We start from the raw sequence: 14,924 nt of genomic DNA, 5'->3' as shown, positions 1-14,924 counted from the left end.
TGGGATAGGAAAGGCTTAGGAAGTGGAAGGAAGCAGCCGTGGCCTTAATTAAGGCGCAGCCCCGGCATTTGCCTGGTGTGAAAATGGGAAACCTAGGAAAACCATCTTCAGGGCTGCCGTTAGATTTGTCTCTATTTCTCGATTATACCTACATTTTTCTCTTTGTACACGTATAATTCGTAGTTAGAATCACTTATGCGGAAGGTAGAATCATCTAATTCTACACGAACATTGGCCCACCCAGTGTTTATACGTGAGCGAAAATCTATGTTTGTAGCTGTCATATTAATACCCAAGAGTAATGCACTGTGAGAAAACCTTACCCAAATTTCACCCTATTCAACGTGTCTAACTCAATTTTACCCATAAATAGATGAGATAGGAGAAAATATCTTAAGACCAGCCACTTTAACCTCTAAATGAGGCGTCTTATGGTACAATCCGTTTGTTGACATGATGTACCGTTTAGCAGCAGTTAATCTGTAAATGAAGGTTTTCAGTATTGTAAACATGCATATAATTCGTATGTCGATCTATATATATGTTAAAGTCGATTTGTAGCTATGTAGAAAGGGTGTGTTTGCCATTATAATTAATATTTTACATCGATAGAGACTTTGAGCAGGAGGGCGTCTGCTATTGTAATCATTACTCTCCACATCGACTTTGACTGGCAATAGGCATGGGACCCTTCTCCAACTCCTTTGTAACTAGCATTAGTAAGGAGGAACTACCATTGTAATGAATAATTCCCTTCTCGATTTGACTGACAGAAGTCAAGGGAGCATGCAATTTTTTTCAAAACTCCCCTAACCGATTGTGTTTGGGAGTAAGCAAGTGTGTCCGAAATTATAAACAAATTTACCCATCTAAAATGTGACTGGCATTAGCTATTTGCTTTACGTCGCACCGACAGAGATAGGTCTTATGGCGACGATGGGATAGGAAAGGCCTAGGAATCCGAAGGACTGGCATTAGGCATAGTGGCCTTGCTATTATAATGGGGACTCACCAACTCGGTGTGACTGTCGTTAAGGAAAGGGGCCTGTCATTATAATTAAAAAATGTGCCTGCTATTCTAATAAAAACTCGTCAACTGTAATCTATCTGGAAGTAGGAAAGGGCCCCTGCTATTGTAACGAAAACTCCCCAAAATCGATTGTGACCGGCGCAATAGGTAATGCGGCCTCCCATTATAATGAGAACTTACCTACTCGATTGTGAATGGCAGTAGGCAAGCGAGCCTGTTGTTATCACAACTCCGAAACTCGCACTGTACATTGGAAACAACGTATGGGAATTCCCTCCCACTCCCCACCCCTGCTGTTTCTGGATAACGCGAAGAGATATGCAATTAAAAAATCTTATTCACCACATGTACAGTAATTTACTTCGATATCCGCATACAATGTAGAATACCGTAGCGAAGCACAGGTACATTTGCTAGTATAATATAAGGTTATTAAATACCATCTCTATTAGCCTTTGATAGAAATGGATACGTAAAATTCAGATGTTAGAAAAGTAGATCAATACCGATTTCTGAGCCTCCACACGTGTCCGTTGACCGGTTTCGACTGGAACTCTACTCAGAAAACATACCTGTTTGCGGTAAATCGCTCTTCATATTGACAGTAGAGTCAATTACTATATGAAAAAGTGTTACCATTCCACTCCGTATAATAAGACAGCACGTTAACTCGGATAAACGCTGGTTGAACAAGCAAGACGTGTCCCGTGTACGATCACGTAGCTAATGATAACACGCAGGTTCTTGCGTGCTTGTATCGACAATCATTATCTTCTTGTAGACTTAAAAGTAACTGCAGAATTTGATTTTTACCTCGTGAGTTGCCTGGCGAGCAAAGATACCTCTATATCGTGACCACAACACCAAAACTAATATTTTCTCACCGCACTATAAGGAGGAAGACTTGCTAAGAAGCCGCTACTTGCACAGTGAAGAGCCCATTGTATGTATGTTTAGTCATCAGCCCGAAGGCTGGCTGGATGCTCAACAGCTCCGCCATCAGCTGTCATAGATGGCCTAGGCATCACTGAAGAGGCGTACTAGGGAAATGAGGAGTGAGGTAGTTTCTCGTTGCTTTCCTCACTGAACCAGAAGTTGCTATTACATATCAGTCTGCCAAGCCCACTGAAATGCATGCACCAACCGACCCTATGAGCAATATTTTCACACCATTCATAGCAGGGACTGGCTGCAGAAGAAATGGCATTACTAGCATCACTCATACCTCAGTCACTTTCATTTTGTCAAAGCTAAGGATAAAGCTGAGATAGATCAATGAAAGTAACAAAATTGCTCTAGCCTATACCAGAAGACATAGTGCAGTGTAAACACTAGGTCCTGCCAGCAAAGGCAAAAGAGCCCATTATGTTCCGTTTAAAATACAGAATACGTTTTATAATATAAGCTGGTCTCTGGGAAGACTCATAGCAACAGTAAATAGTGATATGATATTACATCAAAAGCAATAGCAAAGTATCATATTTTATTTTCGTTGTGTCAAATTTAAGTTAAATAGGGTTAAAGGTAATTTACGTACCGTTAGGAATAAAACACTGTCTGTTTTACTGATTTAATGTAATGATGGATGGCCCGGTTAGTACACACATATCAAAGGTGCAGAAAACCTTGTTTCGTAAATTAAAGGAGTTTTAGAGGTTATGTGTACAAGTATTGTGAACATAGGAATACACGCACCCTCATTCACCCGACTAAATCCGTCTTGACTTTTCTATTTGGGGTCACATTAAAGATCTGATGTATGAAACTCCAGTTCAGAGTGAGGGGGATCTTGCAGTGCGGATCATTGGTGCTGCACACATCGTGTCCGAGTAGCACCGGGGGTTTTCCAAAGAATGTGCGAATAATTGTTGCGTCCATGCGAATTTTGTCGCCAAGTTGGAGGGAGACATTTCGAACATCCAGGCCCCGATTTCAAGTAGTTAGCGCCCTGGGCAAACAATATTTAACCGCCCGCCCCTCTGCTCGTTTTCCTGTTCCTCTAAAAAATAATTGTTTACAAATTAAATATTACAGTTTTCAAGATTATGAGTATTAAAACAGCACATTATGCAAATACAGTTCTCATAATTAAACTTATTAAGCCAAATAAGAATGAGGCTAATTTTGTTTTTATTTAAAAAGCCGTTGGTTCATTTTGATAGTTTGTATGTGAGTAAATAATTTGAGAAATAATACACGTCTTCTTCGTGACATTTAAATATATAGATTAAATTCAGGTTTTAAAGTTAGAATAGTTTAAAGTGTTTTATATAGTCTAATAAAATAATTGGAATAATGTGTAGAATGTAAAAGTAATTTGAATGTAATGAATTTAAGACGTAATTCACGCAGGCCATAATTACTCGATCCGCCGGCCGCCGCCCCTCAAAAACTGGCGCTCTGGGCAAATGCCCAGTCCGCCCATTTGTAAAACGGGGCCTGCGAACATCCGCTCTGAGGTACTGTACGTTTCTCCGTTTTCATTGTCTGCAGGTGAAATGCAAACAAGAAGCAAGCCGAACTTAAATATTTATGGGCGTGTAGCGCCGGAACTAATCACCGCAGATCCGTGGTTCCTAAGTTCACAATACTTGTGTTTGTACGCTGTAATACTCATTTCATTTACGAAACAAAGTTTCCTTGCATTCTGTGTATGCACACACAATTATACTTGAACTGAGAACAGTTCGTTAATTAATGGCTATTTACAAAAGCTCTTATTGCCATGAAATTGAAATGACAGCGGACTTACGTTTATATAGTTTTAAGTTTATTTCGATACTTTAGACTTATAATGTTAAGTATTACGAAAACATCAAGTAAATACTATCTGGAATAACCAGACCCAAGCATTAATACTTAATAATGTTTAACATTCTGATGAACAGGACTTTTCGAACATCATCTTCAACTTCATCAATAGTTCTTGAGCGTGAACTACCTTCATAAGGTAGATTTCTGTTGTAGGAACGATAATCCTCTGGAATCCACTCCAGAAGTGTCATTCAATCTTTACATTTCTACCAGCTGATTTTTTTCCATTCTTTTATATCAGTTGAGGAATATTCAGTGGCAAATGTACCGGTTTTTGATATTTCTCCGCGGATCGACAGACTGAAATTCACCTGTGAAGTTTGTTTTGTAAAATAGGATCCCAAATGCATCCTTTCTTACATGCAACCATACGACTGAAGATGTTTGAAAGGTATCACTTCAGTGTTTTTTTTTTTTTTTCGTGATGTGATTGGGCAGGCATGGCTGTTCAACGAAGAGGTGAAATGTATGAAGTCTTTCAAATTCACACGCTTCACCCGGAAAGGTGTCTTCTTGTTACATTTTGAAATTAAATTCAGACAGTCATTCCAGGTGAATATTGTGGTAATTAGCAGATGCTTCTTTACTATCTCTATACTGCTGTGATCACCGACAACCTCCTTATGAGTGTGATCTCTGAAAAGAAACTTATGGTTTACCTCTAAGTGATTGGGACTGCAGTTAAGAAGTCACATGTACAAGTACATTAAACATATGATAAGATTCTGGTTTTTGTCCTGCACAGTTATCTGTCCATACAGCCAGAACGTCTATTCCACAATTCACAATATTCTCTTTTGCCAAATTAAACAGAGAGGAGGACATTTCATTACCTCCCCGCCCTGCAGTCACTTCATAGCAAAGCATTCACCAAGACTCTTGAGAAGTAGAATCATGTATTGTCAAAGATGGGCCAGGAGCAAGATATGCACATTGTGTCCCAGAACAAGGACTTGAACCGATTATTTGATTGTTTGCTCAGAGCTAAAACAACGGATATGAACTTACGCTTATAGATACCTAAAATATTTAGAATTGTATTGTAGTAATTAATTTTTGCACTTACTTGTAATTTAATTTAATTTAGCTGTTATTTTCATAGTTTTCTCAGTTTCAGCAAAGAGTGGACTTACGTTAGTCTAGCTCTGAGGTACAGATATGGTAGAGGAGTGTTTTCATCTTCGTGTTGTCCGACTCGTTGGCTGAGTGGTCAGCGTACTGGCCTTTAGTTCAGAGGTTCCCGGGTTCGATTCCCGGCCGGGTCGGGGATTTTAACCTTCATTGGTTAATTCCAGTGGCCCGGGGGCTGGGTGTTTGTGCTGCTCCCAACAACCCTGCAACTCACACACCACACATAACACTATCCTCCACCACAATAACACGCAGTTACCTACACATGGCAGATGCCGCCCACCCTCATCGGAGGGTCTGCCTTACAAGGGCTGCACTCAGCTGGAAATAGCCACACGAAATTAAATTAATCTTCGCGTTTGAATAAATATTGCATATACAGGCAATTTAATATTTTAGTCTTCTCTAGTTAGAAATTTATCAACACAAATACAGGTTTTCAGTGACGCTGGAATGGGAAATGGATAGGACTAGGAAGGTAGCGGCAGTAGCTTTAATTAACGTACAGCCCTGGCTTTTATCTGATAGCCTGCCTGGTACCCAGGATCGTTAAGGCATCAGGTCTATAGGGTTTGACACCGTGGCTTGCCGTTTCGAGTCTCGTTAGTGGAAAATAATTCACCATTAGTACGTTTGTCGGCAAGGTACAAGAGGTGGTGTTATACAATTTCTGATCATTAGATTGCGTGCCAAAAGCCTGGATTCAATTCCAAACCTCTCCGCATTATTCATATGGAATGTGGGCATAGCCTATGGCGCTGTTGGTGGTGATTCATCTCTTAGATGGAGACATAAAGCCTTGGCTAGACCTCGATGGTGTTTTTCGACTAGAGTAGGCTACATGTCGACACTGGATTCACCCTCTTCTTACCTCATTATCATTAGCATCATCTCACTCCTAGACGTGCAGCCTGCCCACGCTTAAAAGACATACACCAGGGGAACGAAACATGCCATCAGACACTCCCGGCACTAAAAGCCATACAATGATGATTGTTATATAAAAGGGCCCAACATCTAGGCCATCGGCCTGAGAAAGCTGTGCGCTAAATAAAAATGAATTGCCTGGTTTGAAAACGGTTAACTACATTCAGTGCTGCCGACGGTGCGGCTAGAAACACGGTCTCAGGAACTCATGCCTACAGCTACAGGATCTGTATCTGTCCAGCTTTGCACGGCTCCTTGGTTAAATGGTCAGCCTAGTGGCCTTTGGTTCAGGGGGCCGTGGTTTCTATTCCGGCATAGATCGGGCATTTTAACTTTGTCGGGTTAATTCCCCTAGCTCGGGGGATGGGTGTTTATGTTCGTCTTAAGACACATTTCCATTTTTCATACAACACATCACACTACAATCCACCACAGAAACACGCAGTTGTGAATGCATCTCTCCACACACGGTTGGCGTCAGGAAAGGCATCCGGCCATTAAACCAGGGTAAGTCCATATGGAGTGCCGACGCCAGGTCATTGAGAAAAGGCCAAGAATAATAATAATAAGAAGAAGATACTGCGTAACCTTTACAGCATATGCTGGAAGCAACATCTTTCTACGAAATTTCTCGTGGCGGAACACATTTAGTTTAAAACGTCTGTAGGACTGCACCGGACGTTCACTGTTAAAATTAAGTCCGAAAACCTTCTCGAATACCTTACAAGCATTGGTTGTTCTCCCTGATGTGATAGAGACAGAAGCCCAGATTTCTGGAGGAAACACAGATTCGGATTGTAAGAAAGTTGTTGGGTGCACAGCACGCTATTATAGAGCGTTACTCAGCCAAATTGCTCACCTCAAATAACTCGAGAACCGCTCAAGACATCGACATTCTGTTTTCAGTTTCAGTAATGGTATCAGGGGCTCATAATCTGACGTCCAGTACTTTTTCGTGTCGTGAATATCTTCTGATATAATGGTACTAAATTTGTTTTTTTAAATGGAACTATACTATTTTCTACATGTATCCTTAAACCTGCAAACATTACAAATTCAACACCGTGATTATTTTGAAAATCGGACAAGCACTTCTCGAGAAAATGTAATGTATTCAAACATGCTTCATTTGCCTGCTGGAGACTGCCCTGTTCGATTCGCGGTACGTATGAAGAATGAGAAACTGCAGGTGTTGGCATACAGAGTTGCTTCACCTTCTTCTGACAGAGATCTTCTCTCTACTGTACTTATACATCATACACTATTGGTAAAATGTATGATTTGACAACTTTAATATCGCTGTAGGTAACAGTTGAAGGAAAAGCAGATATGCGACGGGTTTCCTTTCCTCCCCGACTCCCTTTAGTCAACCATTGTTTTTTTTTTCTTTTTCTGATATCGAAGAAAGTTGTTGTTGATGATGATGTTATTGGCTTTACGTCTCACTAACTACTTTTTACGGTTTTCGGAGACGCCGAGGTGCTGGAATTTAGTCCCGCAGGAGTTCTTTAACGTGAAAGTAAATCTACCGACACGAGGCTCTCGTACTTAAGCACCTTCAAAAACCACCGGACTGAGCCAGGATCGAACCTGCCAAGTTGGAGTCAGAAGGCCAGCACCTCAACCGTCTGAGCCACTCAGGCCGGCTATCGACGAAGGTTTGCGAAGCCAGGAGTCACATTTTCACGACCTTCGTGTTCGTTCTCTTTCTTTTGTTCACTCTTCGAAGAATGAGACCACTTCTCTTTTTCCCTTCTGGTTAGTGTTAAGAAGGGGTGATTGCCCATTTGTACTAGCTGCACTTCTTGAAATAATACTCACTTTAACTACCTCCATTACTTTGAAACATTCAGACTAGGCCTTTCTTTCTTTTAGTTTATTAATGTTTCTCCTCTCTCTGCCACTTTTCCCACAATTTGGTGGGGATATGTTGCGATCCGTGTCACGCATGTTGATCTGGCCAGTTTTGCGGGGAGATGTCCTTCCTGACGTCCATCGTGTATGGTTTTCTTTTTCCTAATAATAATAATAATAATAATAATAATAATAATGTCACTGGCTTTACATCTCACTAGGGGCCGATGACCTTCGATGTTAGGCCTCTTTAAGCAACAAGCATCATTCATCTCACTAACTACATTTTATATGGTTTTCAGAGACGCCAAGGTGCCGGAATTTAGTCACGCCAGAGTTCTTTTACATGCCAGTAAATCTACCGACACGAGGCTGACGTATTTCAGCACCTTCAAGTACCACCGGACTGAGCCAGGATTGAAGCTGCTAATTTGGGGTCAGAAGGCCAGCGCCTCAACCGTCTGAGCCATTCACCCCGGCTTTTCCTAGTGTTAGCAGTAATTCAGTTGGCTTTTTGGTGATCATAGGTTAGGAAGGTTGCTAGGGCCGGAAGGCAGCGGTCATGGCCTTAAAGTGAACATGCTGTGAAAATAGAAAACCACGGAGAACCACCTTCAGGACTGCCGATGATGAGGTTCGAACCTACCATATTCCGAATGCAAGCTAACAGCTAAGCGGCCCACATAGCGCAGCTAGCTCGTTCGGTCTTGTGTGGTTTAATGCCACGTCAGGGTAATATTGTTGTCTCATAGGACCCGTCGCATATCCGTCTTTTCCTACACCTGTTGCCTAGCCTAGGGCGATATTAAGGGTGTTAAATCATACATTTGATCATAGTGTATTTTGTATAAGTACAGTGGAGAGAAGACCTATCTGTCAGAAAAAGGTGAAGTAACTCTGTATATCTCCTGTGAACTCATGTTTCATACGTAGCGCGAATCGAACCGGGCAGTCACGAGCAGGCAAATAAAGCATGTTTGAATAAATTGCATTTTCTCGAGAAGTGCTTGTCCGATTTTCAAAATAATCGCGGTGCTGAATCTGTAATATTTGTAGGTTCAAGGCTACGTATAGAAAACAGAGAAGTTCATTTAAGGAAATAAAGTTAGTATCATAATCTCACAAGACATTGACGCCATGAAAAAGTACTTTAAGTCCAATTATGAGCCCCTTGAAAACCATTACTGCAACTGAAAACAGAATATCGATATCTTGAACGGTTCTCGAGTTATATGAGGTGAGCAATTTGGCTGAATAACCCTGTATATACTCGGAACAATTGACAGTAGTAAACAGTGCTACCATCACTAAAGCCACAGCTATTCTCGAAACAAACTTCTAATCTTATTTACTAATAGTGCTTCCTCACTAATTCTATTACTCGCATGAGAAAGACGCACACGCATCTGTGTATTTGGTACTCCCGCTCACGCACAGCTGACATGTTTATAATTCAGTCGCTCGCGCGCATTGGCCTGTTTACAAATTTCAGTTGCTCGCACGCAGCTGCCATGTTTACAATTCAGTCGCTCGCGCGCAGGTGACATGTTTACAATTCAGTCGCTCGCACGCAGTCAGTCGGTACCCACTGAAAAGGCCATTAAGAGAGAAGCGAGGTGGTTTGAAAGAGTCTGTTAGTTCATTAGCTCACACTGATTGGATCTTGAAATAGACTGTAAAAATCCGATGGTGGCGCCAAATTAAAGTATACTAGGTAGGATGAAGAGTGAAGTATTTCGCCACTGCTTTCCTCACTGAAACAGAAAGTGCTATTGCAGCATGACTACTACCATTATACGAACTAGTCGTACTCCGAATGCCATCACTCAGTACCCCACCCCAATACTTCAGCAGCATCCATACTATGACAGCCTTAAATGGGACTGGGACTTCAGTGGAAGCTGTACTTTACTCTGGTCTGTGCCAAGAGACAGATGAAAAAAATATTTCATCCATCAAGTAACAGCAACCGACGGATGAAACGGGTTGAATAACTGGTGTTATATCCCATGGAAAAACATGGCAAGACCTTCAAGGTGTGCATCGCTTCATAAATAGCAAAATGTGAATTGGTTTGTTTGAAATGTTCGTAGAAGATATAGGCTAAGTGGGATTCGTAAGTCATCAATTGTTAACATTCTCGTTTCTGTGTAAGAAAAGTTGTTATTCGTGGGGAAGAAACAACTTTCAAGCGACATGTTCCTTATGCCGTCCAAAATATTGAAATCAAGCGCTTCCATAAATACCGTAAAATAGACATTAATTAGCGCCAAAAAAAAAAAAAAAATTCCTTCGAACTGGCATACTCGGGTCGACGCTTGTTCAACTGTTGGGCTTCGATCTTTGCCTAGTATTGTTGTATCTTCTCCCCGTGTAGCTCATTTCTTTCATCCGACCTGGGTTACCTTTCTTCTTCAGTGTTTCTTTCCTGAAAATTACGTATTTTCTTCAGAATCTGTCTCACAGCCTGTCCGTTTTGTAAGTCTGTTAGCCGTGGGGAAATGCTTTTCATGCCTTTATTCTATCTTATTAAGTATGTTGTAAGTACATTGAACGAGGCGCATAAGCCGACCATGTTTAATTAAAATGTCCCGGCTCATTTTATGCCCAGCATTTTCCTGCACTTTACACCGTTCATCAAACAACTCTCGTTGCTTCAAGGTCAGAATTTACTCTCGCAGAGTATTCTGCACTCGATGGTGACATCATGGAGAACTAAACTGACGTGTTCAGTAAATAACAGATGTCTCTGACAGTATAATATGAATTAACTTTACAACAGGTGGGGAGTTGTCGTGACACCTGTCCTGTGAGACGTTCTAGTTGGTTGGTCACCAGCCCATTGGAGTTGGCGTATTACCTGTCCTGCCGAGCGGTAAAGTAGGGAGGTAAATTGTAGGTGCGAACTCTGTCCCGCAACTCCCGAAATAAAAGATGGATGAACTTCACTGTCCTTTATTACCCAGGACGACTATGTACACTATTTACAAGTTCATTTACAGATTCTGAATAAGTCGGTCTGACGAGAGCTTGCTTCACGAGCCTACCCTACGGCTACATGCTAAGTCCGAATTCTGCCCTGCGGCACTTATGTACAACTTCACCGACACGACTGACTGTTCGAAAGAGCCTGTTCCTAACAGTACGAATTACTGGTCGAGAGAGAGAGCCCAGCGCCATTTTGACTTAGGGTTATATCTACTCTCCTAGAAGCAAAGGTCGGTCCCTTCCCACTACCTTAGGGGTTGGGTCCATGGGCGTTACCTAGCTGCTTGCTTTGTAGGTGGCGCCCTCAATTACTATTCTGAACTAATTGTCTCAGTAGGTGCTGCCCTCTGGGCACTACTGTCTCTGTCCTAATCTTGTACTCTTGTTTCCTTGTCTCTACTAGAGTGCAACTGTACTGGCTTTGTGCTCTTTGTCGGCGAGCCGCCCGGTTCCTATACCAACTATTAGACTCTGTTTGTCAATACACAAACAAGCAAACATCCGCTGTTGTAAACATATTTTCGTCGGCGCATTCCGCAAGCCCTCTGCCTGACTAATGCTCTCCACTACTCGTAACTTCACTGAAAAGCTTCTTCATCCTTCTAATTATTAAATCTGAATATAATTACCATACAACGTTCTGACACTACAAGGTGTCCCGTATTACTGGTTATTACCCTGACACTGATATCTAAGACTGAATCTCGGATGCTAATCTCAGCTGCCGTTCATCTGACAGTCCGCAGGTTCGAGCCCTTGGGAAGTCGGTACACGATATCTCCCCCTTAGGGAAGAAATGGATGCAACCATACGTTGCGTCCATTTCTGTCCTACACTATTCACACTCTGATGTCACCTGTGCGCAAGGATCGGCGACCCTGTGGTGAAGGGGAAGGTTGTTCTATAATCTGATTAACACTTGCATCTATTTCTACTGCATCTATAGATCTCACAGGCGTACTAAGGCGTCCCCCAGTAGGCCTGGAGTGTAATTCCATGATTTCCTCAGACATCTCCGAGCGTCCCCGGATCCCCCTGGGATGTTGGAAAATAGTTAAATCTTCGTCTGAAGTCTTAACCTTATCTCCCTTCGTAATAACCGTTTGCTTTACACAAATATTTGGGCAATGAGCCCATGCGTCATCGAACCGTCTCTTTGCTGGAAACCCTAGTTTCGGACAGCAACAATTACAACAACAACATCCAAAATTAAACCTATGATACTAATAACTATCCACACAATATATTTGTACACATTAATATGATTAGAGATCATTTGTCTTTGCATTTCTTCTTCCTTTTGTTTCACCATTTTTTCCACTTCTTGTGTCTTATGGGTAGCCCATTTTAAATCGTCAATGTGATTTAACAGGTTATTCAATGACAACTTATTCATTTCAGGTATCTGTTCTAATTTGATTTCACTACCTATTCTTTCGCAACAGTCATAATCAAGCGTTACTTCTGGTACAAAATCTTTACTCTGTGTAGTGTTCACTTCACCTACACCTTGTATTTTACTATGCGGGTCATATACTGTACAGCCTGCACTCAAAACAAGAGTACCAGTGCCTGCTAACCTAATATAACTGGTGGTATCTTTACACATACATGTTAGCTTGGTTTCTTCTGGGGATACATATATATTCGCTCTAATAGGTATCCACACGAGCTGTTGAACGGAAAGTACACCTTTTTCACAATTATCTGGAATCTGACTAACCCCAATGATGAGCTTGACTGCGCAACTATTTTGAGTGTACACTGTTTCAATGGGGAATTTAACATGACATAATTTCCAACTGGGTGTTACTACTTTACATTGCTTTACCTGATACTTATCTAATTGAACATACGTTTGTTTTTCTTTGTCCATAAGGATATAATCCTTGGTGTCTTGAAGATAAACAAAATGGTGTGTATTACTTTTCATATACGTGGGGAATGGAATCATGTGATATAACGTATAAGTTACCCTATCTGTAAGGGATGTCTTGATGATGTAGACTAGATAATTCTTATTTGCGAACACTTCCACTGTGGCTACTTTGTAAATCAAGTAACCGTAAGCTGATTTTAAATCAAATGGCAGGGACAATCCTTTAGGGAAATCACCCTGAGCTTTCTTATAACCTTTAATGATATCATCTGGTGAAATTATTTGCACTTGAATGACTCCTACCTATGCATTCATTATACCTGACAATACAACACTGTATGCTCATACAGTTGTCTAGAAGGCCTTCAATCTCAATTAAATGTCTATTTACTGAATTTTCCAATTCCATTTGTTTAATTGCTTCTGCAATCTGAAGTGTGCCATTGGCAGGATAAGATCTAATTTCTGCAACATTCTGAATTAATCTTTGCTCATTTGCTGTGACATCACAAATGGCGCTGTTCATAGATTGCAATGTTGATTTTACAACTATCAATTGGTCTTTTGCAATTTTCATAATTGATAGTTGTTCTTGTTCTAACTCACTAATTTTTGACTCATATTTTTCTGCATCTTCCTGACTTAATGTTCCAAATAGCGCCTTTGCGATGGAACCTACTGCGTTAATTAAGCCTCGCTTTCGCCTAGTGTTATCAATTTCCCCTATTGGTTTAGTAATCCGCGTAATTAATTCCTTTGATTCCTTAATTCTCTCTAATTGTGCACTTAACATTTTAACATCCTGCTGAAACGTTAAATTAGTACTTTTTTCTAACTGTGTACATATTAACTGAGTCCAGTGTATGCGTCTCTTAACATTCGAAAATACATAATTTAATTTATTTAGATTCACGTAGGTAACTAGTGTCCATTCAGTATGGTATAATTGTATCTCACCCTGATTGTCGAAGTATGTCCCTGGAGTGTTCTCATATGGTGTCATCTTGACATCCAGTACTTCTCCGGTTATTCCGTAGCGGTGTGACGTCACGGCTAGCACTGCTACTACGATGGAGAACAATCCTACCATTTGCGCCATATCTTCTGTCTACCTGCAAGATAAAGACAGGATATGCGTTACCCTTCTATCTGTGGATACTTTCTCTTTCCATTTCTCTTTTCACTCATCTACAAATACAATTTCAATCGGTTTTTATGTACTTTAACCATTTTCCTTTCTTGTTCATCTGTAGCGTTCTGTTCACCCCTGAAACATCTACTATCTTGTAAGGACCTTCGAAGGGTGGACTTAGCTTCCTAGATTTTCCTCTTCGCAATGCATCATTGGGCAAAAGAACCTTGCCACCTACCTGAAAGGTGATCTCATTTTGCTTTTTGTCATAGTGTTCTTTCTCTAATTCTTTTCGCTCAATTAAGGTTTTTCTGGCGGCTTTGTGATTTCGCCTAAGCTGTGCCGTCAGTTCCTCCACCACGTTCTGGTGCTCTTTGTAACTCATCTCGGGTGGCTTTTGCAGCACACCTGGGATATTTGCTTTCCTCCCAAAAATTAATTCGTAGGGTGTGAACCCTGTACATGTGCTCTTCGTGGTGTTATACACAAAGCTAGCTGTGGGCAAATACTTGTCCAAGTCATTTTGCTCCCCTGAGCAGACTTAATGCCTTAGGTACTCCGTGAGAACCTTATGGGATCTTTCTACGCTGCTGTTCGACTGCTATCTGAAGGCCGTGGTATGCGTTTTCCGAATGCGCAGCGTTTTACACAGCGCTTTAAACACATCACTCATGAACTTACTGCCCTGGTCAGTGAGAATCTGTTCTGGTATTCCATAGATACTTATCGCATTATTGATTAGCGTCCGTGCCACAGTTTCTGCCTCTTGATTGGGCATGTCACTCGCCACTAGGTACTTGGACAGCTGATCCTGGCATGTCAGAATGTACCTGTTTCTTGCCTCCGTCAACGGAAGAGGTCCAACCACGTCTAGGGATATCTTCTCAAAAACCGTGCTAGGAGTATCCGTAGTCATCATGGGAGCCCTGACGTCTGGTCTGGTCCCTTTATTCTTTTGGCAGGAGGGACATGTGCGTACATAGCGCTCAATGTCCTCTTTCATGCCCTTCCACTGAATTCGTTCACGTACCATAGCGTACGTGCGCGCTATTCCTTGGTGGCCTCCCACCAAAGAATCATGACACTCCTTCAGAATGGCAAGCCTTTCGGCTTCGTCTAATTCGTTCTTTTCCTCAGATGAGCTATTCTCGGGCGAAATTTCCTCTGTG

Source organism: Anabrus simplex, chromosome 1 (assembly GCF_040414725.1).
Source record: "Anabrus simplex isolate iqAnaSimp1 chromosome 1, ASM4041472v1, whole genome shotgun sequence".
In the NCBI taxonomy this organism is placed as follows: Eukaryota; Metazoa; Arthropoda; class Insecta; order Orthoptera; family Tettigoniidae; genus Anabrus; species Anabrus simplex.
This window is presented reverse-complemented; position numbering follows the sequence as displayed.